At 44.2% G+C, this 27,679-nt stretch overlaps 11 non-coding genes across 11 annotated transcripts; all 11 read left to right on the top strand.

Moving 5' to 3' along the window:
• The first annotated feature begins 79 nt into the window (after nt 1-79).
• Nucleotides 80-152, top strand: TRNAA-AGC (transfer RNA alanine (anticodon AGC)). Its single transcript has one exon. It is a non-coding gene; the product is annotated as a tRNA-Ala (tRNA).
• Nucleotides 153-1,059: 907 nt separating this feature from the next.
• TRNAA-AGC (transfer RNA alanine (anticodon AGC)) lies at nt 1,060-1,132 on the top strand. The gene has a single exon. It is a non-coding gene; the product is annotated as a tRNA-Ala (tRNA).
• Nucleotides 1,133-2,056: 924 nt separating this feature from the next.
• Nucleotides 2,057-2,129, top strand: TRNAA-AGC (transfer RNA alanine (anticodon AGC)). The gene has a single exon. It is a non-coding gene; the product is annotated as a tRNA-Ala (tRNA).
• Nucleotides 2,130-2,556: 427 nt separating this feature from the next.
• Nucleotides 2,557-2,629, top strand: TRNAA-AGC (transfer RNA alanine (anticodon AGC)). Its single transcript has one exon. It is a non-coding gene; the product is annotated as a tRNA-Ala (tRNA).
• A 422-nt stretch (nt 2,630-3,051) lies between these two features.
• Nucleotides 3,052-3,124, top strand: TRNAA-AGC (transfer RNA alanine (anticodon AGC)). Its single transcript has one exon. It is a non-coding gene; the product is annotated as a tRNA-Ala (tRNA).
• A 1,838-nt stretch (nt 3,125-4,962) lies between these two features.
• On the top strand, nt 4,963-5,035 carry TRNAA-AGC (transfer RNA alanine (anticodon AGC)). The gene has a single exon. It is a non-coding gene; the product is annotated as a tRNA-Ala (tRNA).
• Nucleotides 5,036-5,462: 427 nt separating this feature from the next.
• On the top strand, nt 5,463-5,535 carry TRNAA-AGC (transfer RNA alanine (anticodon AGC)). The gene has a single exon. It is a non-coding gene; the product is annotated as a tRNA-Ala (tRNA).
• Nucleotides 5,536-5,958: 423 nt separating this feature from the next.
• Nucleotides 5,959-6,031, top strand: TRNAA-AGC (transfer RNA alanine (anticodon AGC)). The gene has a single exon. It is a non-coding gene; the product is annotated as a tRNA-Ala (tRNA).
• An 8,480-nt stretch (nt 6,032-14,511) lies between these two features.
• TRNAA-AGC (transfer RNA alanine (anticodon AGC)) lies at nt 14,512-14,584 on the top strand. The gene has a single exon. It is a non-coding gene; the product is annotated as a tRNA-Ala (tRNA).
• An 11,262-nt stretch (nt 14,585-25,846) lies between these two features.
• TRNAA-AGC (transfer RNA alanine (anticodon AGC)) lies at nt 25,847-25,919 on the top strand. The gene has a single exon. It is a non-coding gene; the product is annotated as a tRNA-Ala (tRNA).
• A 1,434-nt stretch (nt 25,920-27,353) lies between these two features.
• TRNAA-AGC (transfer RNA alanine (anticodon AGC)) lies at nt 27,354-27,426 on the top strand. The gene has a single exon. It is a non-coding gene; the product is annotated as a tRNA-Ala (tRNA).
• Nucleotides 27,427-27,679: the final 253 nt, after the last annotated feature.

The following is a 27,679-nucleotide window of genomic DNA, read 5'->3' as shown; positions in this document are numbered from 1 at the left end:
CAAGTTTGTTATTATTTTGCTAAATATTTTTCAAAAAGTGCTATGGCCTATGTCGGGATGTCATCCACGACAGCTCAGCGGGGAATTAGCTCAAGTGGTAGAGCGCTCGCTTAGCATGTGAGAGGTAGTGGGATCGATGCCCACATTCTCCAAAGCACATATGGGCAAGTTTCATTTTTTGTTAGCGTGTATAAATTGAGTAAACATATGAACGTGTCGAATGTTTTAAACGGTTTCAATATATTCACAAGGTCAATTAAATTATTACAAATTAATTTCTTAACCCGGTATTGATGCAACCAATGATAATGTTTCAATATCCTTTCTGCACCTTGTCAGGGACATGGACGTCGATAATAGCCATTCATGAAAGCAGAGTGGTGAAGCGGAAGCGTGCTGGACCCTTTACCCAGAGGTCAATGGATCCAAACCAGTCTATGCTAACTGGTTTCCTGAATCTCTTAGGTCGGTTTTTATTCATCGCATATTTTAAGGTAAAGTTTGTTCTTCTTTTGCCTAAATAATTTCCAAAAAGTCCAGATTAACATCCAAGACAGCCCAGTGGGGATTTAGCTCAAGTGGTAGAGCGTGTGCTTAGCATGTGAGAGGTAGTGGGATCGATGCACACATTCTCCAAAGCACAAATGGACAATTTCCATTTTTATTGATAGCGTGTATAAATTGAGTAAACATATGAACGTGTCGAATGCTTTAAACGTTATCAATATATTCACAAAGTCAATTAAATTATTACAAATGAATTTCTTCACCCGGTATTTGTGCAAACAATGATAGTTTTAAAATATATTTTCTGCACCTCATCAGGTACATGGACGTCGATAACAGCCAGTTACAAGAAAGCAGAGTGGCACAGCGGAAGCGTGATGGATCCATTACCCACAGGGCGATGGATCGAAGCCAATGCTATCTGGCTTCCTGTGTTGCTTAGGTCGGTTTTAATTTATCGAAGATTTAAAGGTCAAGTTTGTTCTTATTTTGCTAAATATTTTTTAAAAAGTGCTATAGCCTATGTCGAGAGATCATCTATGACAGCTCAGCGGGGAATTAGCTCAAGTGGTAGAGCGCTCGCTTAGCATGTGAGAGGTAGTGGGATCGATGCCCACATTCTCCAAAGCACATATGGACAAGTTCCATTTTTTTTGTTAGCGTGTATGAATTGAGTATACATATGAACGTGTCGAATGCTTAAAACGTTATCAATATATTCACAAGGTGAATTAAATTATTACAAATGCATTTTTTAAACCGGTATTGATGCAACCAATGAAAATGTTTCAATATCTTTTCTGCACCTCATCAGGTACATAGACGTCGATAACAGCCATTTACAAGAAATCAGAGTGGCACATTGGAAACGTGATGGGTCCATTACCCACAGGTCGATGGATCGAAGCCAGTCTATGCGATCTGGCTTCCTGTATCGCTTAGGTCGTTTTTAATTTATCGCAGATTTAAAGGCTAAGTTTGTTCTTATTTTGCTAAATATTTTTCAAAAAGTGCTTTGGCCTATGTCGAGATATCATCCAAAACAGCCCAGCGGGGAATTAGCTCAAGTGCTAGAGCGCTCGCTTAGCATGCGAGAGGTAGTGGGATCGATGCCCACATTCTCCAAAGCACAAATGGACAATTTCCATTTTTATTGATAGCGTGTATAAATTGAGTAAACATATGAACGTGTCGAATGCTTTAAACGTTATCAATATATTCACAAGGTCAATTAAATTATTACAAATGAATTTCTTCACCCGGTATTTGTGCAAACAATGATAGTTTTAAAATATATTTTCTGCACCTCATCAGGTACATGGACGTCGATAACAGCCAGTTACAAGAAAGCAGAGTGGCACAGCGGAAGCGTAATGGGTCCGTTACCCACAGGTCGATGGATCAAAGCCAATGCTATCTGGCTTCCTGTATTGCTTAGGTCGGTTTTAATTTATCGAAGATTTAAAGGTCAAGTTTGTTCTTATTTTGCTAAATATTTTTAAAAAAATTGCTATAGCCTATGTCGAGAGATCATCCACGACAGCTCAGCGGGGAATTAGCTCAAGTGGTAGAGCGCTCGCTTAGCATGTGAGAGGTAGTGGGATCGATGCCCACATTCTCCAAAGCACATATGGACAAGTTCCATTTTTTTTGTTGGCGTGTATGAATTGAGTAAACATATGAACGTGTCGAATGCTTAAAACGTTATCAATATATTCACAAGGTGAATTAAATTATTACAAATGCATTTTTTAACCCGGTATTGATGCAACCAATGAAAATGTTTCAATATCTTTTCTGCACCTCATCAGGTACATAGACGTCGATAACAGCCATTTTCAAGAAATCAGAGTGGCACAGTGGAAGCGTGATGGGTCCATTACCCACAGGTCGATGGATCGAAGCCAGTCTATGCGATCTGGCTTCCTGTATCGCTTAGGTCGTTTTTAATTTATCGCAGATTTAAAGGCTAAGTTTGTTCTTATTTTGCTAAATATTTTTCAAAAAGTGCTTTGGCCTATGTCGAGATATCATCCAAAACAGCCCAGCGGGGAATTAGCTCAAGTGGTAGAGCGCTCGCTTAGCATGCGAGAGGTAGTGGGATCGATGCCCACATTCTCCAAAGCACAAATGGACAATTTCCATTTTATTGTTAGCGTGTATAATATGAGTAAACATATGAACGTGTCGAATGCTTTAAACGTTATCAATATATTCACAAGGTCAATTAAATGATTACAAATGAATTTCTTCACCCGGTATTTGTGCAAACAATGATAGTTTTAAAATATATTTTCTGCACTTCATCAGGTACATGGACGTCGATAACAGCCAGTTACAAGAAATCAGAGTGGCACAGCGGAAGCGTGATGGGTCCATTACCCACAGGTCGATGGATCGAAGCCAAGGCTATCTGGATTCCTGTATCGCTTTGGTCAGTTTTAATTTATCGCAGATTTAAAGGTCAAGTTTGTTATTATTTTGCTAAATATTTTTCAAAAAGTGCTATGGCCTATGTCGGGATGTGATCCACGACAGCTCAGCGGGGAATTAGCTCAAGTGGTAGAGCGCTCGCTTAGCATGTGAGAGGTAGTGGGATCGATGCCCACATTCTCCAAAGCACATATGGGCAAGTTTCATTTTTTGTTAGCGTGTATAAATTGAGTAAACATATGAACGTGTCGAATGTTTTAAACGGTTTCAATATATTCACAAGGTCAATTAAATTATTATAAATTAATTTCTTAACCCGGTATTGATGCAACCAATGATAATGTTTCAATATCCTTTCTGCACCTTGTCAGGGACATGGACGTCGATAATAGCCATTCATGAAAGCAGAGTGGTGAAGCGGAAGCGTGCTGGACCCTTTACCCAGAGGTCAATGGATCCAAACCAGTCTATGCTAACTGGTTTCCTGAATCTCTTAGGTCGGTTTTTATTCATCGCATATTTTAAGGTAAAGTTTGTTCTTCTTTTGCCTAAATATTTTCCAAAATGTCGAGATAAACATCCAAGACAGCCCAGCGGGGAATTAGCTCAAGTGGTAGAGCGCATCTTTTAGCATGCGAGAGGTAGTGGGATCGATGCCCACATGAACGTGTCGAATGCTTAAAACGTTATCAATATATTCACAAGTTCAATTAAATTATTACAAATGAATTTCTTCACCAGGTATTTGTGCAACCAATGATAGTTTTAAAATATATTTTCTGCACCTTATCAGGTACATGGACGTCGATAACAGCCAGTTACAAGAAAGCCAAGTGGCACAGCGGAAGCGTGATGGGTCCATTACCCACAGGTCGATGGATCGAAGCCAATGCTATCTGTCTTCCTGTATTGCTTAGGTCGGTTTTAATTCCTCGAAGATTTAAAGGTCAAGTTTGTTATTTTGCTAAATATTTTTAAAAAAGTGCTATAGCCTATGTCGAGATATCATCCACGACAGCTCAGCGGGGAATTAGCTCAAGTGGTAGAGCGTGTGCTTAGCATGTGAGAGGTAGTGGGATCGATGCACACATTCTCCAAAGCACATATGGACAAGTTCCATTTTTTTTGTTAGCGTGTATGAATTGAGTAAACATATATGAACGTGTCGAATGCTTAAAACGTTATCAATATATTCACAAGGTGAATTAACTTATTACAAATGAATTTTTTAACCCGGTATTGATGCAACCAATGAAAATTTTTCAATATCTTTTCTGCACCTCATCAGGTACATAGACGTCGATAACAGCCATTTACAAGAAATCAGAGTGGCACAGTGGAAGCGTGATGGGTCCATTACCCACAGGTCGATGGATCGAAGCCAGTCTATGCGATCTGGCTTCCTGTATCGCTTAGGTCGTTTTTAATTTATCGCAGATTTAAAGGTTAAGTTTGTTCTTATTTTGCTAAATATTTTTCAAAAAGTGCTTTGGCCTATGTCGAGATATCATCCAAAACAGCCCAGCGGGGAATTAGCTCAAGTGCTAGAGCGCTCGCTTAGCATGCGAGAGGTAGTGGGATCGATGCCCACATTCTCCAAAGCACAAATTGACAATTTCCATTTTTATTGATAGCGTGTATAAATTGAGTAAACATATGAACGTGTCGAATGCTTTAAACGTTATCAATATATTCACAAGGTCAATTAAATTATTACAAATGAATTTCTTCACCCGGTATTTGTGCAAACAATGATAGTTTTAAAATATATTTTCTGCACCTCATCAGGTACATGGACGTCGATAACAGCCAGTTACAAGAAAGCAGAGTGGCACAGCGGAAGCGTGATGGATCCATTACCCACAGGGCGATGGATCGAAGCCAATGCTATCTGGCTTCCTGTGTTGCTTAGGTCGGTTTTAATTTATCGAAGATTTAAAGGTCAAGTTTGTTCTTATTTTGCTAAATATTTTTTAAAAAGTGCTATAGCCTATGTCGAGAGATCATCTACGACAGCTCAGCGGGGAATTAGCTCAAGTGGTAGAGCGCTCGCTTAGCATGTGAGAGGTAGTGGGATCGATGCCCACATTCTCCAAAGCACATATGGACAAGTTCCATTTTTTTTGTTAGCGTGTATGAATTGAGTAAACATATGAACGTGTCGAATGCTTAAAACGTTATCAATATATTCACAAGGTGAATTAAATTATTACAAATGCATTTTTTAAACCGGTATTGATGCAACCAATGAAAATGTTTCAATATCTTTTCTGCACCTCATCAGGTACATAGACGTCGATAACAGCCATTTACAAGAAATCAGAGTGGCACAGTGGAAACGTGATGGGTCCATTACCCACAGGTCGATGGATCGAAGCCAGTCTATGCGATCTGGCTTCCTGTATCGCTTAGGTCGTTTTTAATTTATCGCAGATTTAAAGGCTAAGTTTGTTCTTATTTTGCTAAATATTTTTCAAAAAGTGCTTTGGCCTATGTCGAGATATCATCCAAAACAGCCCAGCGGGGAATTAGCTCAAGTGGTAGAGCGCTCGCTTAGCATGCGAGAGGTAGTGGGATCGATGCCCACATTCTCCAAAGCACAAATGGACAATTTCCATTTTTATTGTTAGCGTGTATAAATTGAGTAAACATATGAACGTGTCGAATGCTTAAAACGTTATCAATATATTCACAAGGTCAATTAACTTATTACAAATGAATTTCTTCACCCGGTATTTGTGCAAACAATGATAGGTTTAAAATATATTTTCTGCACCTCATCAGGTACATGGACGTCGATAACAGCCAGTTACAAGAAAGCAGAGTGGCACAGCGGAAGCGTGATGGGTCCATTACCCACAGGTCGATGGATCGAAGCCAATGCTATCTGGATTCCTGTATCGCTTTGGTCAGTTTTAATTTATCGCAGATTTAAAGGTCAAGTTTGTTATTATTTTGCTAAATATTTTTCAAAAAGTGCTATGGCCTATGTCGAGATGTCATCCACAACAGCTCAGCGGGGAATTAGCTCAAGTGGTAGAGCGCTCGCTTAGCATGTGAGAGGTAGTGGGATCGATGCCCACATTCTCCAAAGCACATATGGGCAAGTTTCATTTTTTGTTAGCGTGTATAAATTGAGTAAACATATGAACGTGTCGAATGTTTTAAACGGTTTCAATATATTCACAAGGTCAATTAAATTATTACAAATTAATTTATTAACCCGGTATTGATGCAACCAATGATAATGTTTCAATATCCTTTCTGCACCTTGTCAGGGACATGGACGTCGATAATAGTTATTCATGAAAGCAGAGTGGTGAAGCGGAAGCATGCTGGACCCTTTACCCAGAGGTCAATGGATCCAAACCAGTCTATGCTAACTGGTTTCCTGAATCTCTTAGGTCGGTTTTTATTCATCGCATATTTTAAGGTAAAGTTTGTTCTTCTTTTGCCTAAATATTTTCCAAAAAGTCGAGATAAACATCCAAGACAGCCCAGCGGGGAATTAGCTCAAGTGGTAGAGCGCATCTTTTAGCATGCGAGAGGTAGTGGGATCGATGCCCACATATGAACGTGTCGAATGCTTAAAACGTTATCAATATATTCACAAGTTCAATTAAATTATTACAAATGAATTTCTTCACCAGGTATTTGTGCAACCAATGATAGTTTTTAAATATATTTTCTGCACCTTATCAGGTACATGGACGTCGATAACAGCCAGTTACAAGAAAGCCAAGTGGCACAGCGGAAGCGTGATGGGTCCATTACCCACAGGTCGATGGATCCAAGCCAATGCTATCTGGCTTCCTGTATTGCTTAGGTCGGTTTTAATTAATCGAAGATTTAAAGGTCAAGTTTGTTCTTATTTTGCTAAATATTTTTTAAAAAGTGCTATAGCCTATGTCGAGATATCATCCACGACAGCTCAGCGGGGAATTAGCTCAAGTGGTAGAGCCCTCGCTTAGCATGCGAGAGGTAGTGGGATCGATGCCCACATTCTCCAAAGCACATATGGACAAGTTCAATTTTTTTTTTTGCGTGTATAAATTGAGTAAACATATGAACGTGTCGAATGTTTAAAACGGTATCAATATATTCACAAGGTCAATTAAATTATTACAAATGACCCGCCGGCCGGGCAGGAGCCGCAACCAACCTCGTCACGCCAGGCGCCGCCGCTGCCGCCAAAACCCCCAGGGCTAAACACCCAACACGGAGAGCAGGGGGCAGGACGGCCGCGTCGGCTGGGGCCCGTCGACAAGTTCGTGGCCGAGGAAGAAGATTGGGAGGGGTTTGTCCGCCAATTCGAGGCTGCCTTCCACGCTCTCGAGTGGACAGACGAAGAGGCATTACGAGCTTTGCCATGCGTTCTGGGCGAAGAGGCACTCTCCTCTTACACCTCCCTTCCCTCGCACAGCAAGACCACACTACAGGTGGCCTACGAGGCTTTGGGGGAGATCTATTGCCCGGCGGAAGGAGCCTTTAAACGGTTCCAGTACCGCCAGCGAGGGGCTAGAGAATCCCCTTTAGCCTACAGGGGTGCGCTGCTCATGTTGGCGAGGAGGGCTTTCCCTTGCCTGGCTGAAGAGGCGCTCGAGGACCTCGTGGTCGAGCACCTCATCGCCTACGCTTGACGCGCCGGCGTTGTAATGCCTGTGGTGACGCCGGAGGAACGCACCTCGCTGTGGGCAGCCCGGACCATCCAAGCCCACGAGCAGGTCATGGGCCGGGCGCCACCCGTGGGCCGGGTGGCTGGCGCGGCGGGGGGAAACAGCCGAGCCGTTGCCGCGGCGCTACTGGGTCCAGTGACACCAACTGCCGAACCTGCACCATCGCCACAGGCTGCCTGTGGGGCAGCTGGGAACAGACCCCTGACGTCTGAGCCGGAGCCATTGCTGCGGGAGGTGTACGCGGCGATCCGGGGACTGGTGGAGCAGAGGCACCAGGGGCGCGACCAGCCGCCGCGTCGCTTGCAGCCGCCTCGACAACATCGCGCCGAGCCAGCCCGACGGAACGCCCCGTGGGTCTGCCACCATTGTGGTCGAGAGGGGCATGTGGCGAGGGGGTGCCGCACAGAGCCGGAGGCCGCCATCGCCACCTGGAACCCGCCGGGGCAGGAATGCCGACAGGATCCAGGCGAGTGACGCCGTCCCGCCCGGCCTCTCGGTCGGGCCGAGCAATTACAACCCCGACGCCGCGAACTCACCGGGGGTCTCCTCAGGGTGGGCGCCGTCGTTGTCGTTCCCCGGTCCCCACTGTCCTGGTCGGGGGAAGGGGATCGCACCAGGGATAGCGCCGGGCCGGTGATCGCGTCGCGACCAGAAGTGGTGTTGCATCCGGAAGTGGCGTCGCGAACGGACGTGACGTTGCATCCGGAAGTGACGTCGCGGCTGGAAGTAACGTCGCGGCCGAAAGTGGTGTCGCGGATCGCGCCGGGAATTGCGCCGGGGCCGGGGACCGCGCCGGGAATCGCGCCGGGGCCGGGGACTGCGCCGGGGATCGCGCCGAGGCGGGGACCGCGCCGGAAATCGCGCCGAGGCCGGGAGGGATGTCGCGACCGGACGTGGCGTCGCGGGCGGAAGTGACGTCGCGGGCGGAAGTGACGTCGTGGATGGAAGTGAGGTCGCGGGCGGAAGTGAGGTTGTTGGTGGTAGTGAGGTCGCGGTCGGAAGTGAGGTCGCGGGCGGAAGTGAGGTCGCGGCCGGGAGTGACGCCTCGGCCGGACGTGATGTCGCGGCCGGACGAGCCGTTGCGAGCGGGCGTGGTTTCGCGGGCGGACGTGACGTCACAACCGGAAGTGCCGTCACTAGTTACCTGCGACGCCGGCGAGTTGCCAGGGGCAACGGCCCTTGGGCTGAGGCAGCACACAAAATTTACATTGCGCCCTGGAGCAGTTCCACGGGCCGCCTCACCACCGCTTTGCGGCGGAGCGAGACGGGACCACGGGGACCACGCCCCCGTGACAAAGGAAGGGTAGGGGAGAAGGGAGGGGCTCACGGGAAGGGCCACCCCCCAGTCCCCACCGCCCCCTACAATGGGGGGCCCCCCCCACACCACAAGGGGAGCCCATCCTACGTCACCAAGGGGGGGCAATTTGCACCACATAGAGAGCCCAGGCCGCAACCCAGGGGGAAGCCCACACTATGTAACAAGGGCGCGTTCACCCTGCTGCGACGCACTCCAACGGGAGGAACCCCATCTTCGGTCCATTCACATCCATCCCCCATCATCTCACCATGCACCGCAGGATATCGAGACGCCGCCTGGTCAGTGGCCGGACACAGCCACACAATGGAGCAAGCTGGCAAGGCAGGTGGTAGCGGCCACGTCAGGAACCTCGGTCCTGGTCGGTGAAATCGCGGGAGTGTCGGCACGTATCTTGGTTGATACGGGGGCATCAGCCACGATGATCTCGAGCACCATGCACGAGATGCTGCCGGATAAAATCCGACCTCTTGTCCCCGTCAAGACGACGTTCATTGCAGCAAATGGAGGCAGCATGGGCTTCCTAGGCCAGGTTGAAGCCCCGATACAGATTGGGCAGCTTTCGGTAGCAGGACCCATCCTTGTCTCCGCAACGTTGCCCGTACCCTGCATGTTGGGGATGGACTTTCTGAGGCGGATGCCAATGAAAATCGATCTGGCCAATGGGCGGGTGGAAGTCCAGGGAACGCATCTCCATTTTCTAAAGGCGGAGGGGGCCAGCCGGGGTTTACCCTACGTGCAGGCTCGGGTCAGTAAGTCTGTCTCCATTTCCCCGGCAACCCAGATGTTAATTCCGCTGCGATATCGGTCCCTCCTCGTGACAGCCCAACCGGACTCACCCATCCTGGTGTCTCCGGCGTCAGCTGCCATGGATCGCCATGCGCTGGTGGGAGCCGAAACTATTGTACAGAGGAACCAGCATCTGTTCATTCAGGTGCTGAACACCTCCGATAGAACAGCGATGGTGCAGGAGGGGAACAGTTCTGGCCCATGTTAGTCCCTTGTCACTAGGAGCCCCAGGGACAGAGCCCGAGCTTGTGGGCAGCATCAGCCAGTCCGAGGACAGAGGGGCTGATTAGTGGATGGACCAGCTGGCGGGGCCTGAGCCGGGATTGCCGCCCGACCAGAATCACCAGCTGCACTCGTTATTGCATGAGTTCTCGGACGTGTTCAGCCGGGGACCGTTCGACCTAGGGCGCACAAATCTGTCACAGCACCACATCAACACGGGAGACGCCGCACCCCTGCGCCAAAACACATATAGAATGAGCCCAATGGAAAAAGGGCACATTCAACAAGCGGTGCAGGAGATGCTGCGGGCCGACATAATTTCGCCATCCTCGTGTCCCTGGGGGGCACCGGTGGTCCTTGTCAAGATGTCAGACAGATCACTGAGATTCTGTGTGGATTTCCGACGCCTCAATGCCGTCACGCTGGCCGACGCATATCCCCTACCACGTATCGACGACTCATTGGATGCACTGGTGGGAGCAACATTTTTCAGTACGCTGGATTTATTGTCCGGGTTCTGGCAGGTCCCACTAGACGCGGACTCCCGGCCTAAAACAGCGTTCCGGACACCACAGGGCCTGTTCGAGTTCAACTGCCTGCCTATGGGCCTCCAGACTGCGCCGGCGACGTTCCAACGCATAATGGAGTTGGCCTTAGCAGGCCTCCAATGAGAAACGTGCCTCATCTACCTGGATGACGTCATTGTCTTCAGCCGATCATTCGAGGAACACATTGACCGATTACATCAGGTATTCCTGCGGTTCCGGAATGCGAACTTGAAGCTCAAGCCGTCGAAGTGCCACCTTATGCAGTCGTCGGTACGCTACTTGGGCCATGTCGTCAGTGAGTCTGGAGTGGCTACAGACCCGGAAAAGACGGCCTGCGTGAGGGCCTGGACTGTTCCCACAACGGTTCCAGAGGTACGCCGGTTTGTGGGTTTCGTTTCTTACTATCGCCGGTTTGTACCCAACTTCGCAACCATTGCCAAGCCCTTGCACGTGTTGACGGCGAAGAACCAGAGGTTTTATTGTGGCCCTCTGGAGGAAGAGGCATTCCAGCAGCTGCGCTCACGTCTGACAGATGCACCACCATTGGCCTTTCCGGATTTTGGCCTCCCCTTTATCCTGGACACGGACGCCAGCGATGTGGGCATCGGCAGTGTTTTTTCGCAAGTCCAGCAGGGTCGGGAGGTGGTTATCGCCTACGGTAGTCGCGTGCTTTCATCAGCGGAGCAGCGCTACTGCGTCACACGTAGGGAACTCCTGGCAGTCGTTCACTTCGTGCAGCAATTCCGACCCTACCTGTATGGTCGCAAATTTACGGTCCGCACTGACCACGCAGCTTTGCAGTATTCGCTCCGCATAGACCGGGCCAGCTGGCCAGATGGATAGAGCGCCTGCAGGAGTACAGGTACCAAGTGGTGCATCGCAAAGGGACCAGACACGCCAACGCAGACGCATTGTCCCGACTGGCGCCCCAGGGCCCTTGTGCATGCACCACAGGCTGGAGGGGACGGTCATCGCTCCCGTACGCACGGCGGAGGGCACACAGGGTGAGGTCCAGCTGACCGACCACGACCTGGGGCTGACCTTGGACGATTGGAGATGGCTACAGCTGGAGGAAGCCCCACTGCGAATGCTACGTACCTCAGCAGAGGCAGGAGGAGAGGAGTACATCGTATGGGAGGACCTCCTTATGCGATGGGACCCGACAGGGCGCCGGCGATGCCTGGTAGTTCCGGAGTCGCTGCGTCAACAATTGGTTATGGACGTACACGGCCGCCAGCTGCTGCACCTGGCGGGGCGGAAGACACTGTACACATTACAGGGTCGGTACTTTTGGCCAGGTATGACCGCTGACATGCATCGATGGGTCGCTACCTGCGTCGAATGTGCGCGGCGAAAACCGCCACCCCGGGTAAGCCGGGCACCCCTACAGCCCATCACGGTGACCAGGGTCAACGAATTGGTTGCGTTGGACATCCTGGGACCTCTGGCAGTCACGCCACGGGGAAATAAATACCTGTTGGTCAGAGTCGAGTACTGCACGAGGTGGCCGATGGCGTGGGCCCTCCCGGACCAAACGGCACAGACCATCGCCGATGCCTTCGTGGGAGGCTATGTCCTTGATAAGGGGGCACCGGAGTGGTTGCTCACGGATCAGGGCAGGAATTTCTTCTCACGGCTATTGAAGGACGTCTGCTCTATCCTGGGCACTAAAAAGGTCCGAACATCTCCGTATCATCCCCAGACCGATGGGATGGTAGAGCGGCTTAACCTCACCATAACGGCCATGCTGTCCCAAGTGGTGGACGAAAACCACTCTGACTGGGACCTCCACATTCCATCGGTCTTAGCGGCGTACAGGGTGGCCCCGCACGCGGCAACAGGGTTCTCACCGTTTTTCCTGATGTACGGACGGGATCCCGTTCCGCCTATTGAGGTGCAGCTGACGGACGTTCCCGCAAGAGCTGACGCATGGCCGAAGGCACTAAAGACCTCCCTCATTTATTTGAGAGAGGCCCGCCAAGCAGCCGAGGCCACATCGGCCACGAGCCAAGAGAGTAATGTACGGATGGCCTCTCACCAAAGCTGCACCGACCCTGGAAAGGGCCGGTCGAGGTCATTAAAGCACTCCGACCGCAGTGCGTCCAGGTCCAACTGGGTAAGCGACGATGGTTTGTACACCCAACCCGCCTTAAGCCATACATCTCTCCACCGTCATCTCCACCAACATCACCACCAACATCACTGCCAACATCATCATCATCATCCCTACCCAGGCCAAGGTCGCCGACCACCCCGCGCCGACCGGCAGGGGGTTCGGTGCCCTGTGTTCCCGTGTCACCTACAGCACCCCATGTGAGGCCGGACGGAGCGACGGCACGAGCGGGGGCCGGAGAGACAGCGGCGCCAGGCAAGGTGACACCGGCACCACCGAACCAGGGACCGCGACGAGAGGGCCTTCGAAGGAGGGGGCCGCCACGGTCATCTGCTGCCTGTGGATGTCCGGGCTGTTACGGGACGCTGGCTGGAGACCTGGGCAGGTCGCGCAATTGATTTTGTTGTGTTATATTGCATTGTATGGTTGTGGGGGGGTTAAGGGCTGTCGACACTGTCAGTGGTGGGAGACATGGGGAAACTTAAATGGTCCTTGGAGGAGGCAGAACCGAGGACGGTTATTTTCACCGGGGGGGGGGGGGGGGGTGACGTAGGGGTGTCAGGGGAAGGATTCCCACCAATAGGAGGGTTAGTGGGAGGGGTGATCGAGTAGATATAAGGGGAGAACGTGCGGGAAGAAGGGGCCTTTGGCGGGAACGAAATTGGGACGGCTGGGGACAGGTGTGGATGGGAGAAAAGGATTAAAAGACGAAACCCCTGCAATCTTGTGTCAGCTCTCCTTTACAGGTACATAGACGTCAATAACAGCCAGTTACAAGAAAGCAGAGTGACACACGGAAGCGTGATGGGTCCGTTACCCACAGGTCGATGGATCGAAGCCAGTCTATGCGAGCTGGCTTCCTCTATCGCTTAGGTCGGTTTTAACTTATCGCAGATTTAAAGGTCAAGTTTGTTTTTATTTTGCTAAATATTTTTCAAAAAGTGCTATGACCTATGTCGAGATATCATCCACGACAGCCCAGCGGGGAATTATCTCAAGTGCTAAAGCGCTCGCTTAGCATGCGAGAGGTAGTGAGATTGATGCCCACATTTTCCAAAGCACATATGGACAAGTTCCATTTTTTTTGTTAGCGTGTATAAATTCAGTAAACATATGAATGTGTCGAATGTTTAAAACGTTATCAATATATTCACAAGGTCAATTAAATTATTACAAAGAATTTCTTAACCCGGTATTGATGCAACCAATGATAATGTTTCAATATCTTTTCTGCACCTTATCATGGACATGGACGTCGATTATAGCCATTTCATGAAAGCAGAGTGGTGAAGCGGAAGCGTGCTGGACCCTTTACCCAGAGGTCAATGGATCCAAACCAGTCTATGCTAACTGGTTTCCTGTATCTCTTAGGTCGGTTTTTATTCATCGCAGATTTTTAGGTAAAGTTTCTTCTTGTTTTGTCTAAATATTTTCCAAAAAGTCGAGATAAACATCCAAGACAGCCCAGCGGGGAATTAGCTCAAGTGGTAGAGCGCAGCTTTTAGCATGCGAGAGGTAGTGGGATCGATGCCCACATATGAACGTGTCGAATGCTTAAAACGTTATCAATATATTCACAAGTTCAATTAAATTATTACAAATGAATATCTTTACCCGGTATTGGTGCAAACAATGATAGTTTTTAAATATATTTTCTGCACCTTATCAGGTACATGGACGTCGATAACAGCCAGTTACAAGAAAGCAGAGTGGCACAGCGGAAGCGTGATGGGTCCATTACCCACAGGTCGATGGATCGAAGCCAGTCCATGCTATCTGGCTTCCTGTATCGCTTAGGTCGGTTTTAATTTATCGCCGATTTAAAGGTGAAGTTTGTTCTTATTTTGCTAAATATTTTTCAAAAAGTGCTATGGCCTATGTCGAGATAAACATCCAAGACAGCCCAGCGGGGAATTAGCTCAAGTGGTAGAGTGCTCGCTTAGCATGCGAGAGGTAGTGGGATCGATGCCCACATTCTCCAAAACACATATGGACAACTTCCATTTTTTGTTTGTTAGCGTGTATAAATTCAGTAAACATATGAACGTGTCGAATGTTTAAAACGTTATCAATATATTCACAATGTCAATTAAATTATTACAAATGAATTTCTTAACCCGGTATTGATGCAACCAATGATAATTTTTCAATATATTTTCTGCACCTTATCAGGTACATGGACGTCGATAACAGCCATTTTCAAGAAAGCAGAGTGTCACAGCGGAAGCGTGATGAGTCCATTACCCACAGGTCGATGGATCGAAGCTAGTCTATGCGATCTGGATTCCTGTATCGCTTAGGTCGGTTTTGATTTATCGCAGATATAAAGATGAAGTTTGTTCTTATTTTGCTAAATATTTTTCAAAAAGTGCTTTGGCCTATGTCGAGATATCATCCACGATAGCCCAGCGGGGAATTAGCGCAAGTGGTTTAGCGCTCGCTTAGCCTGCGAGAGGTAGTGGGATCGATGCCCACATTCTCCAAAGCACATATGAACAACTTCCATTGTTTTTTGTTAGCGTGTATAAATTGAGTAAACATTTGAACGTGTCGAATGTTTAAAACGTTATCAATATATTCACAAGGTCAATTAAATTATTACAAATGAATTTCTTAACCCGGGATTGATGCAACCAATGATAATGTTTCAATATCTTTTCTGCACCTCATCAGGTACATGGACGTCGATAACAGCCATTTACAAGAAAGCAGAGTGTCACAGCGGAAGCGTGATGGGTCCATTACCCACAGTTCGATGAATCGAAGCCAGTCTATGCGATCTGGCTTCCTGTATCGCTTAGGTCTGTTTTAATTTATCGCAGATTTAAAGGTGAAGTTTGTTCTTATTTTGCTATCTATTTATCAAAAAGTGCTTTGGCCTATGTCGAGATATCATCCACGCCAGCCCAGCGGGGAATTAGCACAAGTGGTAGAGCGCTCGCTTAGCATGCGAGAGATAGTGGGATCGATGCCCACATTCTCCAAAGCACATATGGACAACTTCCATTTTTTGTTTGTTAGCGTGTATAAATTGAGTAAACATTTGAACGTGTCGAATGTTTTAAACGTTATCAATATATTCACAAGGTTAATCAAAATATTACAAATGAATTTATTCACCAGGTATTTGTGCAAACAATGATAGTTTTTTAATATATTTTCTGCACCTTATCAGGTACATATACGTCGATAACAGCCAGTTACAAGAAAGCAGAGTGGCACAGAGGAAGCGTGATGGGTCCATTACCCACAGGTCGATGGATCGAAGCCAGTCCGTGCGATCTGGCTTCCTGTATCCTTTAAGTCGGTTTTAATTTATCGCAGATTTAAAGGTGAAGTTTGTTCCTATTTTGCGAACTATTTTTAAAAAAGTGCTATGGCCTATGTCGAGATAAACATCCAAGACAGCCCCGCGGAGAATTAGCTCAAGTGGTAGAGCGCTCGCTTAGCATGCGAGAGGTAAGTGGGATCGATGCCCACATTCTCCAAAACACATATGGACAAGTTCCATTTTTTGTTTGTTAGCGTGTATAAATTGAGTAAACATATGAACGTGTCGAATGTTTATAACGTTATCAATATATTCACAAGGTCAATTAAATTATTACAAATGAATTTCTTAACCCGGTATAGATGCAACCAATGATAATTTTTCAAAATCTTTTCTGCACCTCATCAGGTACATGGACGTCGATAACAGCCATTTTCAAGAAAGCAGAGTGTCACAGCGGAAGCGTGATGAGTCCATTACCCACAGGACGATGGATCGAAGCCAGTCTATGCGATCTGGCTTCCTGTATCGCTTAGGTCGGTTTTAATTTATCGCAGATATCAAGGTGAAGTTTGTTCTTATTTTGCTAAATATTTTTCAAAAAGTGCTATGGCCTATGTCGAGATATCATCCACGACAGCCCAGCGTGGAATTAGCTCAAGTGGTTTAGCGCTCGCTTAGCATGCGAGAGGTAGTGGGATCGATGCCCACATTCTCCAAAGCACATGAACAAGTTCCATTTTTTTTGTTAGCGTGTATAAATTGAGTAAACATGTGAACGTGTCGAATGTTTAAAACGTTATCAATATATTCACAAGGTCAATTAAATTATTTCAAATGAATTTCTTAACCCGGTATTGATGCAACCAATGATAATGTTTCAATATGTTTTCTGCACCTTATCAGGGACATGGACGTCGATAATAGCCATTTCATGAAAGCAGAGTGGTGAAGCGGAAGCGTGCTGGACCCTTTACCTAGAGGTCAATGAATCCAAACCAGTCTATGCTAACTGGTTTCCTGTATCTCTTAGGTCGGTTTTTATTCATCGCAGATTTCAAGGTAAAGTTTCTTCTTCTTTTGTCTAAATATTTTCCAAAAAGTCGAGATAAACATCCAAGACAGCCCAGCGGGGAATTAGCTCAAGTGGTAGAGCGCTTGCTTAGCATGCGAGAGTTAGTGGGTTCGATGCCCACATTCTCCAAAACACATATGGACAAGTTCCATTTTTTGTTTGTTAGCGTGTATAAATTGAGTAAACATATGAACGTGTCGAATGTTTAAAACGTTATCAATATATTCACAAGGTCAATTAAGTTATTACAAATGAATTTCTTAACCAGGTATTGATGCAACCAATGATAATTTTTCAATATCTTTTCTGCACCTCATCACGTACATGGACGTCGATAACAACCATTTACAATAAATCAGTGTCACAGCGGAAGCGTGATGGGTCCATTACCCACAGGTCGATGGATCGAAGCCAGTCTATACGATCTGGCTTCCTGTATCGCTTAGGTCGGTTTTAATTTATCGCCGATTTAAAGGTGAAGTTTGTTGTTATTTTGCTAAATATTTTTCAAAAAGTGCTATGGCCTATGTCGAGATAAACATCCAAGACAGCCCAGCTGGGATTAGCTCAAGTGGTAGAGCACTTGCTTAGCATGCGATAGGTAGATGGGATCGATGCCCACATTCTCCAAAACACATATGGACAAGTTCCTTTTTTGTTTGTTAGCGTGTATAAATTGAGTAAACATATGAACGTGTCGAATGTTTAAAACGTTATCAATATATTCACAAGGTCAATTAAATTATTACAAATGAATTTCTTAACCCGGTATTGATGCAACCAATGATAATGTTTAAACATATCATCTGCACCTTATCAGGGACATGGACGTCGATAATAGCCATTTCATGAAAGCAGAGTGGTGAAGCGGAAGCGTGCTGGACCATTTACCCAGAGATCAATGGATCCAAACCAGTCTATGCTAACAGGTTTCCTGTATCTCTTATGTCGGTTTTTATTCATCGCAGATTTTAAGGTAAAGTTTCTTCTTCTTTTGTCTAAATATTTTCCAAAAAGTCGAGATAAACATCCAAGACAGCCCAGCGGGGAATTAGCTCAAGTGGTAGAGCGCTTGCTTAGCATGCGAGAGTTAGTGGGTTCGATGCCCACATTCTCCAAAACACATATGGACAAGTTCCATTTTTTGTTTGTTAGCGTGTATAAATTGAGTAAATATATGAACGTGTCGAATGTTTAAAACGTTATCAATATATTCACAAGGTCAATTAAGTTATTACAAATGAATTTCTTAACCAGGTATTGATGCAACCAATGATAATTTTTCAATATCTTTTCTGCACCTCATCACGTACATGGACGTCGATAACAACCATTTACAAGAAATCAGTGTCACAGCGGAAGCGTGATGGGTCCATTACCCACAGGTCGATGGATCGAAGCCAGTCTATACGATCTGGCTTCCTGTATCGCTTAGGTCGGTTTTAATTTATCGCCGATTTAAAGGTGAAGTTTGTTCTTATTTTGCTAAATATTTTTCAAAAAGTGCTATGGCCTATGTCGAGATAAACATCCAAGACAGCCCAGCTGGGATTAACTCAAGTGGTAGAGCACTTGCTTAGCATGCGATAGGTAGATGGGATCGATGCCCACATTCTCCAAAACACATATGGACACGTTCCTTTTTTGTTTGTTAGCGTGTATAAATTGAGTAAACATGAACGTGTCGAATGTTTAAAACGTTATCAATATATTCACAAGGTCAATTAAATTATTACAAATGAATTTCTTAACCCGGTATTGATGCAACCAATGATAATGTTTAAACATATCATCTGCACCTTATCAGGGACATGGACGTCGATAATAGCCATTTCATGAAAGCAGAGTGGTGAAGCGGAAGCGTGCTGGACCATTTACCCAGAGATCAATGGATCCAAACCAGTCTATGCTAACAGGTTTCCTGTATCTCTTATGTCGGTTTTTATTCATCGCAGATTTTAAGGTAAAGTTTCTTCTTCTTTTGTCTAAATATTTTCCAAAAAGTCGAGATAAACATCCAAGACAGCCCAGCGGGGAATTAGCTCAAGTGGTAGAGCGCTTGCTTAGCATGCGAGAGTTAGTGGGTTCGATGCCCACATTCTCCAAAACACATATGGACAAGTTCCATTTTTTGTTTGTTAGCGTGTATAAATTGAGTAAACATATGAACGTGTCGAATGTTTAAAACGTTATCAATATATTCACAAGGTCAATTAAGTTATTACAAATGAATTTCTTAACCAGGTATTGATGCAACCAATGATAATTTTTCAATATCTTTTCTGCACCTCATCACGTACATGGACGTCGATAACAACCATTTACAAGAAATCAGTGTCACAGCGGAAGCGTGATGGGTCCATTACCCACAGGTCGATGGATCGAAGCCAGTCTATACGATCTGGCTTCCTGTATCGCTTAGGTCGGTTTTAATTTATCGCCGATTTAAAGGTGAAGTTTGTTCTTATTTTGCTAAATATTTTTCAAAAAGTGCTATGGCCTATGTCGAGATAAACATCCAAGACAGCCCAGCTGGGATTAGCTCAAGTGGTAGAGCACTTGCTTAGCATGCGAAAGGTAGATGGGATCGATGCCCACATTCTCCAAAACACATATGGACAAGTTCCTTTTTTGTTTGTTAGCGTGTATAAATTGAGTAAACATATGAACGTGTCGAATGTTTAAAACGTTATCAATATATTCACAAGGTCAATTAAATTATTACAAATGAATTTCTTAACCCGGTATTGATGCAACCAATGATAATGTTTAAACATATCATCTGCACCTTATCAGGGACATGGACGTCGATAATAGCCATTTCATGAAAGCAGAGTGGTGAAGCGGAAGCGTGCTGGACCATTTACCCAGAGATCAATGGATCCAAACCAGTCTATGCTAACAGGTTTCCTGTATCTCTTATGTCGGTTTTTATTCATCGCAGATTTTAAGGTAAAGTTTCTTCTTCTTTTGTCTAAATATTTTCCAAAAAGTCGAGATAAACATCCAAGACAGCCCAGCGGGGAATTAGCTCAAGTGGTAGAGCGCTTGCTTAGCATGCGAGAGTTAGTGGGTTCGATGCCCACATTCTCCAAAACACATATGGACAAGTTCCATTTTTTGTTTGTTAGCGTGTATAAATTGAGTAAACATATGAACGTGTCGAATGTTTAAAACGTTATCAATATATTCACAAGGTCAATTAAGTTATTACAAATGAATTTCTTAACCAGGTATTGATGCAACCAATGATAATTTTTCAATATCTTTTCTGCACCTCATCACGTACATGGACGTCGATAACAACCATTTACAAGAAATCAGTGTCACAGCGGAAGCGTGATGGGTCCATTACCCACAGGTCGATGGATCGAAGCCAGTCTATACGATCTGGCTTCCTGTATCGCTTAGGTCGGTTTTAATTTATCGCCGATTTAAAGGTGAAGTTTGTTCTTATTTTGCTAAATATTTTTCAAAAAGTGCTATGGCCTATGTCGAGATAAACATCCAAGACAGCCCAGCTGGGATTAGCTCAAGTGGTAGAGCACTTGCTTAGCATGCGAAAGGTAGATGGGATCGATGCCCACATTCTCCAAAACACATATGGACAAGTTCCTTTTTTGTTTGTTAGCGTGTATAAATTGAGTAAACATATGAACGTGTCGAATGTTTAAAACGTTATCAATATATTCACAAGGTCAATTAAATTATTACAAATGAATTTCTTAACCCGGTATTGATGCAACCAATGATAATGTTTAAACATATCATCTGCACCTTATCAGGGACATGGACGTCGATAATAGCCATTTCATGAAAGCAGAGTGGTGAAGCGGAAGCGTGCTGGACCATTTACCCAGAGATCAATGGATCCAAACCAGTCTATGCTAACAGGTTTCCTGTATCTCTTATGTCGGTTTTTATTCATCGCAGATTTTAAGGTAAAGTTTCTTCTTCTTTTGTCTAAATATTTTCCAAAAAGTCGAGATAAACATCCAAGACAGCCCAGCGGGGAATTAGCTCATGTGGTAGAGGGATCGATGCCCACATTCTCCAAACCACATATGGACAAGTTCCATTTTTTTGTTAGCATGTATAAATTGAGTAAACATATAAACGTGTCGAATGTTTTAAACGTCATCAATATATTCACAAGGTTAATCAAAATATTACAAATGAATTTCTTCACCCGGTATTGATGCAACCAATGATAATGTTTCAACATATTATCTGCACCTTATCAGGTACATGGACGTCGATAACTGCCAGTTACAAGAAAGCAGAGTGGCACAGCGGAAGCGTTATAGGTCCATTACCCACTGGTCGACGGATCGAAGCCAGTCTATGCGATCTGGCTTCCTGTATCTCTTAGGTCGGTTTTTATTCATCGCAGATTTTAAGGTAAAGTTTCTTCTTCTTTTGTCTAAATATTTTCCAAAAAGTCGAGATAAACATCCAAGACAGCCCTGCAGGGAATTAGCTCAAGTGGTAGAGCGCTTGCTTAGCATGCGAGAGTTAGTGGGTTCGATGCCCACATTCTCCAAAACACATATGGACAAGTTCCATTTTTTGTTTGTTAGCGTGTATAAATTGAGTAAACATATGAACGTGTCGAATGTTTAAAACGTTATCAATATATTCACAATGTCAATTAAATTATTACAAATGAATTTCTTAACCCGGTATTGATGCAACCAATGATAATTTTTCAATATCTTTTCTGCAACTCATCAGGTACATGGACGTCAATAACAGCCATTTTCAAGAAAGCAGAGTGTCACAGCGGAAGCGTGATGAGTCCATTACCCACAGGTCGATGGATCGAAGCCAGTCTATGCGATCTGGCTTCCTGTATCGCTTAGGTCGGTTTTAATTTATCGCAGATTTAAAGGTGAAGTTTGTTCTTATTTTGCTAAGTATTTTTCAAACAGTGCTATGGCCTATGTCGAGATATCATCCACGGCAGCCCAGCGGGGAATTAGCTCAAGTGGTTTAGCGCTCGCTTAGCATGCGAGAGGTAGTTTGATCGATGCCCACATTCTCCAAAGCACATATGAACAAGTTCCATTTTTTTTGTTAGCGTGTATAAATTGAGGAAACATTTGAACGTGTCGAATGTTTAAAACGTTATCAATATATTCACAAGGTCAATTAAATTATTACAAATGAATTTCTTAACCCGGTATTGATGCAACCAATGATAATGTTTAAACATATCATCTGCACCTTATCAGGGACATGGACGTCGATAATAGCCATTTCATGAAAGCAGAGTGGTGAAGCGGAAGCGTGCTGGACCATTTACCCAGAGATCAATGGATCCAAACCAGTCTATGCTAACAGGTTTCCTGTATCTCTTATGTCGGTTTTTATTCATCGCAGATTTTAAGGTAAAGTTTCTTCTTCTTTTGTCTAAATATTTTCCAAAAAGTCGAGATAAACATCCAAGACAGCCCAGCGGGGAATTAGCTCAAGTGGTAGAGCGCTTGCTTAGCATGCGAGAGTTAGTGGGTTCGATGCCCACATTCTCCAAAACACATATGGACAAGTTCCATTTTTTGTTTGTTAGCGTGTATAAATTGAGTAAATATATGAACGTGTCGAATGTTTAAAACGTTATCAATATATTCACAAGGTCAATTAAGTTATTACAAATGAATTTCTTAACCAGGTATTGATGCAACCAATGATAATTTTTCAATATCTTTTCTGCACCTCATCACGTACATGGACGTCGATAACAACCATTTACAAGAAATCAGTGTCACAGCGGAAGCGTGATGGGTCCATTACCCACAGGTCGATGGATCGAAGCCAGTCTATACGATCTGGCTTCCTGTATCGCTTAGGTCGGTTTTAATTTATCGCCGATTTAAAGGTGAAGTTTGTTCTTATTTTGCTAAATATTTTTCAAAAAGTGCTATGGCCTATGTCGAGATAAACATCCAAGACAGCCCAGCTGGGATTAGCTCAAGTGGTAGAGCACTTGCTTAGCATGCGATAGGTAGATGGGATCGATGCCCACATTCTCCAAAACACATATGGACACGTTCCTTTTTTGTTTGTTAGCGTGTATAAATTGAGTAAACATGAACGTGTCGAATGTTTAAAACGTTATCAATATATTCACAAGGTCAATTAAATTATTCCAAATGAATTTCTTAACCCGGTATTGATGCAACCAATGATAATGTTTAAACATATCATCTGCACCTTATCAGGGACATGGACGTCGATAATAGCCATTTCATGAAAGCAGAGTGGTGAAGCGGAAGCGTGCTGGACCATTTACCCAGAGATCAATGGATCCAAACCAGTCTATGCTAACAGGTTTCCTGTATCTCTTATGTCGGTTTTTATTCATCGCAGATTTTAAGGTAAAGTTTCTTCTTCTTTTGTCTAAATATTTTCCAAAAAGTCGAGATAAACATCCAAGACAGCCCAGCGGGGAATTAGCTCAAGTGGTAGAGCGCTTGCTTAGCATGCGAGAGTTAGTGGGTTCGATGCCCACATTCTCCAAAACACATATGGACAAGTTCCATTTTTTGTTTGTTAGCGTGTATAAATTGAGTAAACATATGAACGTGTCGAATGTTTAAAACGTTATCAATATATTCACAAGGTCAATTAAGTTATTACAAATGAATTTCTTAACCAGGTATTGATGCAACCAATGATAATTTTTCAATATCTTTTCTGCACCTCATCACGTACATGGACGTCGATAACAACCATTTACAAGAAATCAGTGTCACAGCGGAAGCGTGATGGGTCCATTACCCACAGGTCGATGGATCGAAGCCAGTCTATACGATCTGGCTTCCTGTATCGCTTAGGTCGGTTTTAATTTATCGCCGATTTAAAGGTGAAGTTTGTTCTTATTTTGCTAAATATTTTTCAAAAAGTGCTATGGCCTATGTCGAGATAAACATCCAAGACAGCCCAGCTGGGATTAGCTCAAGTGGTAGAGCACTTGCTTAGCATGCGAAAGGTAGATGGGATCGATGCCCACATTCTCCAAAACACATATGGACAAGTTCCTTTTTTGTTTGTTAGCGTGTATAAATTGAGTAAACATATGAACGTGTCGAATGTTTAAAACGTTATCAATATATTCACAAGGTCAATTAAATTATTACAAATGAATTTCTTAACCCGGTATTGATGCAACCAATGATAATGTTTAAACATATCATCTGCACCTTATCAGGGACATGGACGTCGATAATAGCCATTTCATGAAAGCAGAGTGGTGAAGCGGAAGCGTGCTGGACCATTTACCCAGAGATCAATGGATCCAAACCAGTCTATGCTAACAGGTTTCCTGTATCTCTTATGTCGGTTTTTATTCATCGCAGATTTTAAGGTAAAGTTTCTTCTTCTTTTGTCTAAATATTTTCCAAAAAGTCGAGATAAACATCCAAGACAGCCCAGCGGGGAATTAGCTCATGTGGTAGAGGGATCGATGCCCACATTCTCCAAACCACATATGGACAAGTTCCATTTTTTTGTTAGCATGTATAAATTGAGTAAACATATAAACGTGTCGAATGTTTTAAACGTCATCAATATATTCACAAGGTTAATCAAAATATTACAAATGAATTTCTTCACCCGGTATTGATGCAACCAATGATAATGTTTCAACATATTATCTGCACCTTATCAGGTACATGGACGTCGATAACTGCCAGTTACAAGAAAGCAGAGTGGCACAGCGGAAGCGTTATAGGTCCATTACCCACTGGTCGACGGATCGAAGCCAGTCTATGCGATCTGGCTTCCTGTATCTCTTAGGTCGGTTTTTATTCATCGCAGATTTTAAGGTAAAGTTTCTTCTTCTTTTGTCTAAATATTTTCCAAAAAGTCGAGATAAACATCCAAGACAGCCCTGCAGGGAATTAGCTCAAGTGGTAGAGCGCTTGCTTAGCATGCGAGAGTTAGTGGGTTCGATGCCCACATTCTCCAAAACACATATGGACAAGTTCCATTTTTTGTTTGTTAGCGTGTATAAATTGAGTAAACATATGAACGTGTCGAATGTTTAAAACGTTATCAATATATTCACAATGTCAATTAAATTATTACAAATGAATTTCTTAACCCGGTATTGATGCAACCAATGATAATTTTTCAATATCTTTTCTGCAACTCATCAGGTACATGGACGTCAATAACAGCCATTTTCAAGAAAGCAGAGTGTCACAGCGGAAGCGTGATGAGTCCATTACCCACAGGTCGATGGATCGAAGCCAGTCTATGCGATCTGGCTTCCTGTATCGCTTAGGTCGGTTTTAATTTATCGCAGATTTAAAGGTGAAGTTTGTTCTTATTTTGCTAAGTATTTTTCAAACAGTGCTATGGCCTATGTCGAGATATCATCCACGGCAGCCCAGCGGGGAATTAGCTCAAGTGGTTTAGCGCTCGCTTAGCATGCGAGAGGTAGTTTGATCGATGCCCACATTCTCCAAAGCACATATCAACAAGTTCCATTTTTTTTGTTAGCGTGTATAAATTGAGGAAACATTTGAACGTGTCGAATGTTTAAAACGTTATCAATATATTCACAAGGTCAATTAAATTATTACAAATGAATTTCTTAACCCGGTATTGATGCAACCAATGATAATGTTTCAATATCTTTTCTGCACCTCATCAGGTACATGGACGTCGATAACAGCCATTTACAAGAAAGCAGAGTGTCACAGCGGAAGCATGATGGGTCCATTACCCACAGGTCGATGGATCGAAGCCAGTCTATGCGATCTGGCTTCCTGTATCGCTTAGGTCGGTTTTAATTTATCGCAGATATAAAGGTGAAGTTTGTTCTTATTTTGCTAGGTATTTTTCAAAAAGTGCTATGGCCTATGTCGAGATATCATCCACGACAGCCCAGCGGGGAATTAGCTCAAGTGGTAGAGCGCTCGCTTAGCATGCGAGAGATAGTGGGATCGATGCCCACATTCTCCAAAGCACATATGGACAAGTTCCATTTTTTGTTTGTTAGCGTGTATAAATTGAGTAAACATTTGAACGTGTCGAATGTTGAAAACGTTATCAATATATTCACAATGTCAATTAAATTATTACAAATGAATTTCTTAACCTGGTATTGATGCAACCAATGATAATTTTTCAATATCTTTTCTGCACCTCATCAGGTACATGGACGTCGATAACAGCCATTTACAAGAAATCAGAGTGTCACAGCGGAAGCGTGATGGGTCAATTACCCACAGGTCGATGGATCGAAGCCAGTCTATGCGATCTGGCTTCCTGTATCGCTTAGGTCGGTTTTAATTTATCGCAGATTTAAAGGTGAAGTTTGTTCTTATTTTGCTAAATATTTTTCAAAAAGTGCTATGGCCTATGTCGAGATATCATCCACGACAGCCCAGCGGGGAATTAGCTCAAGTGGAAGAGCGCTCGCTGAGCATGCGAGAGATAGTGGGATCGATGCCCACGTTCTCCAAAGCACATATGAACAAGTTCAATTTTTTGTTTGTTAGCGTGCATAAATTGATTAAACATTTGAACGTGTCGAATGATTAAAACGTTATCAATATATTCACAATGTCAATTAAATTATTACTAATTAATTTCTTAACCCGGTATTGATGCAACCAATGATAATTTTTCAATATCTTTTCTGCACCTCATCAGGTACATGGACGTCGATAACAGCCATTTACAAGAAAGCAGAGTGTCACAGCGGAAGCGTGATGGGTCCATTACCCACAGGTCGATGGATCGAAGCCAGTCTATGCGATCTGGCTTCCTGTATCGCTTAGGTCGGTTTTAATTTATCGCAGATTTAAAGGTGAAGTTTGTTCTTATTTTGCTAAATATTTTTCTAAAAGTGCTATGGCCTATGTCGAGATAAACATCCAAGACAGCCCAGCGGGGAATTAGCTCAAGTGGTAGAGCGCTCGCTTAGCATGCGAGAGGTAGTGGGATTGATGCCCACATTCTCCAAAACAAATATGGACAAGTTACATTTTTTGTTTGTTAGCGTGTATAGATTGAGTAAACATATGAACATGTCGAATGTTTAAAACGTTATCAATATATTCACAAGGTCAATTAAATTATTACAAATTAATTTCTTAACCCGGTATTGATGCAACCAATGATAATTTTTCAATATTTTTTCTGCACCTCATCAGGTACATGAACGTCGATAACAGCCATTTTCAAGAAAGCAGAGTGTCACAGCGGAAGCGTGATGAGTCCATTACCGACAGGTCGATGGATCGAAGCCAGTCTATGCGATCTGGCTTCCTGTATCGCTTAGGTCGGTTTTAATTTATCGCAGATATAAAGGTGAAGTTTGTTCTTATTTTGCTAAGTATTTTTCAAAAAGTGCTATGGCCTGTGTCGAGATATCATCCACGACAGCCCAGCGGGGAATTAGCTCAAGTGGTAGAGCGCTCGCTTAGCATGCGAGAGATAGTGGGATCGATGCCCACATTCTCCAAAGCACATATGGACAAGTTCCATTTTTTGTTTGTTAGCGTGTATAAATTGAGTAAACATTTGAACGTGTCGAATGTTGAAAACGTTATCAATATATTCACAATGTCAATTAAATTATTACAAATGAATTTCTTAACCTGGTATTGATGCAACCAATGATAATTTTTCAATATCTTTTCTGCACCTCATCAGGTACATGGACGTCGATAACAGCCATTTTCAAGAAAGCAGAGTGTCACAGCGGAAGCGTGATG

Source organism: Lampetra planeri, chromosome 16, assembly GCF_965212315.1.
Source record: "Lampetra planeri chromosome 16, kcLamPlan1.2.h2, whole genome shotgun sequence".
NCBI lineage: Eukaryota > Metazoa > Chordata > Hyperoartia > Petromyzontiformes > Petromyzontidae > Lampetra > Lampetra planeri.
Note: the sequence above shows the minus strand (reverse complement) of the source record. Positions and strands in the feature narration are given on the sequence as shown.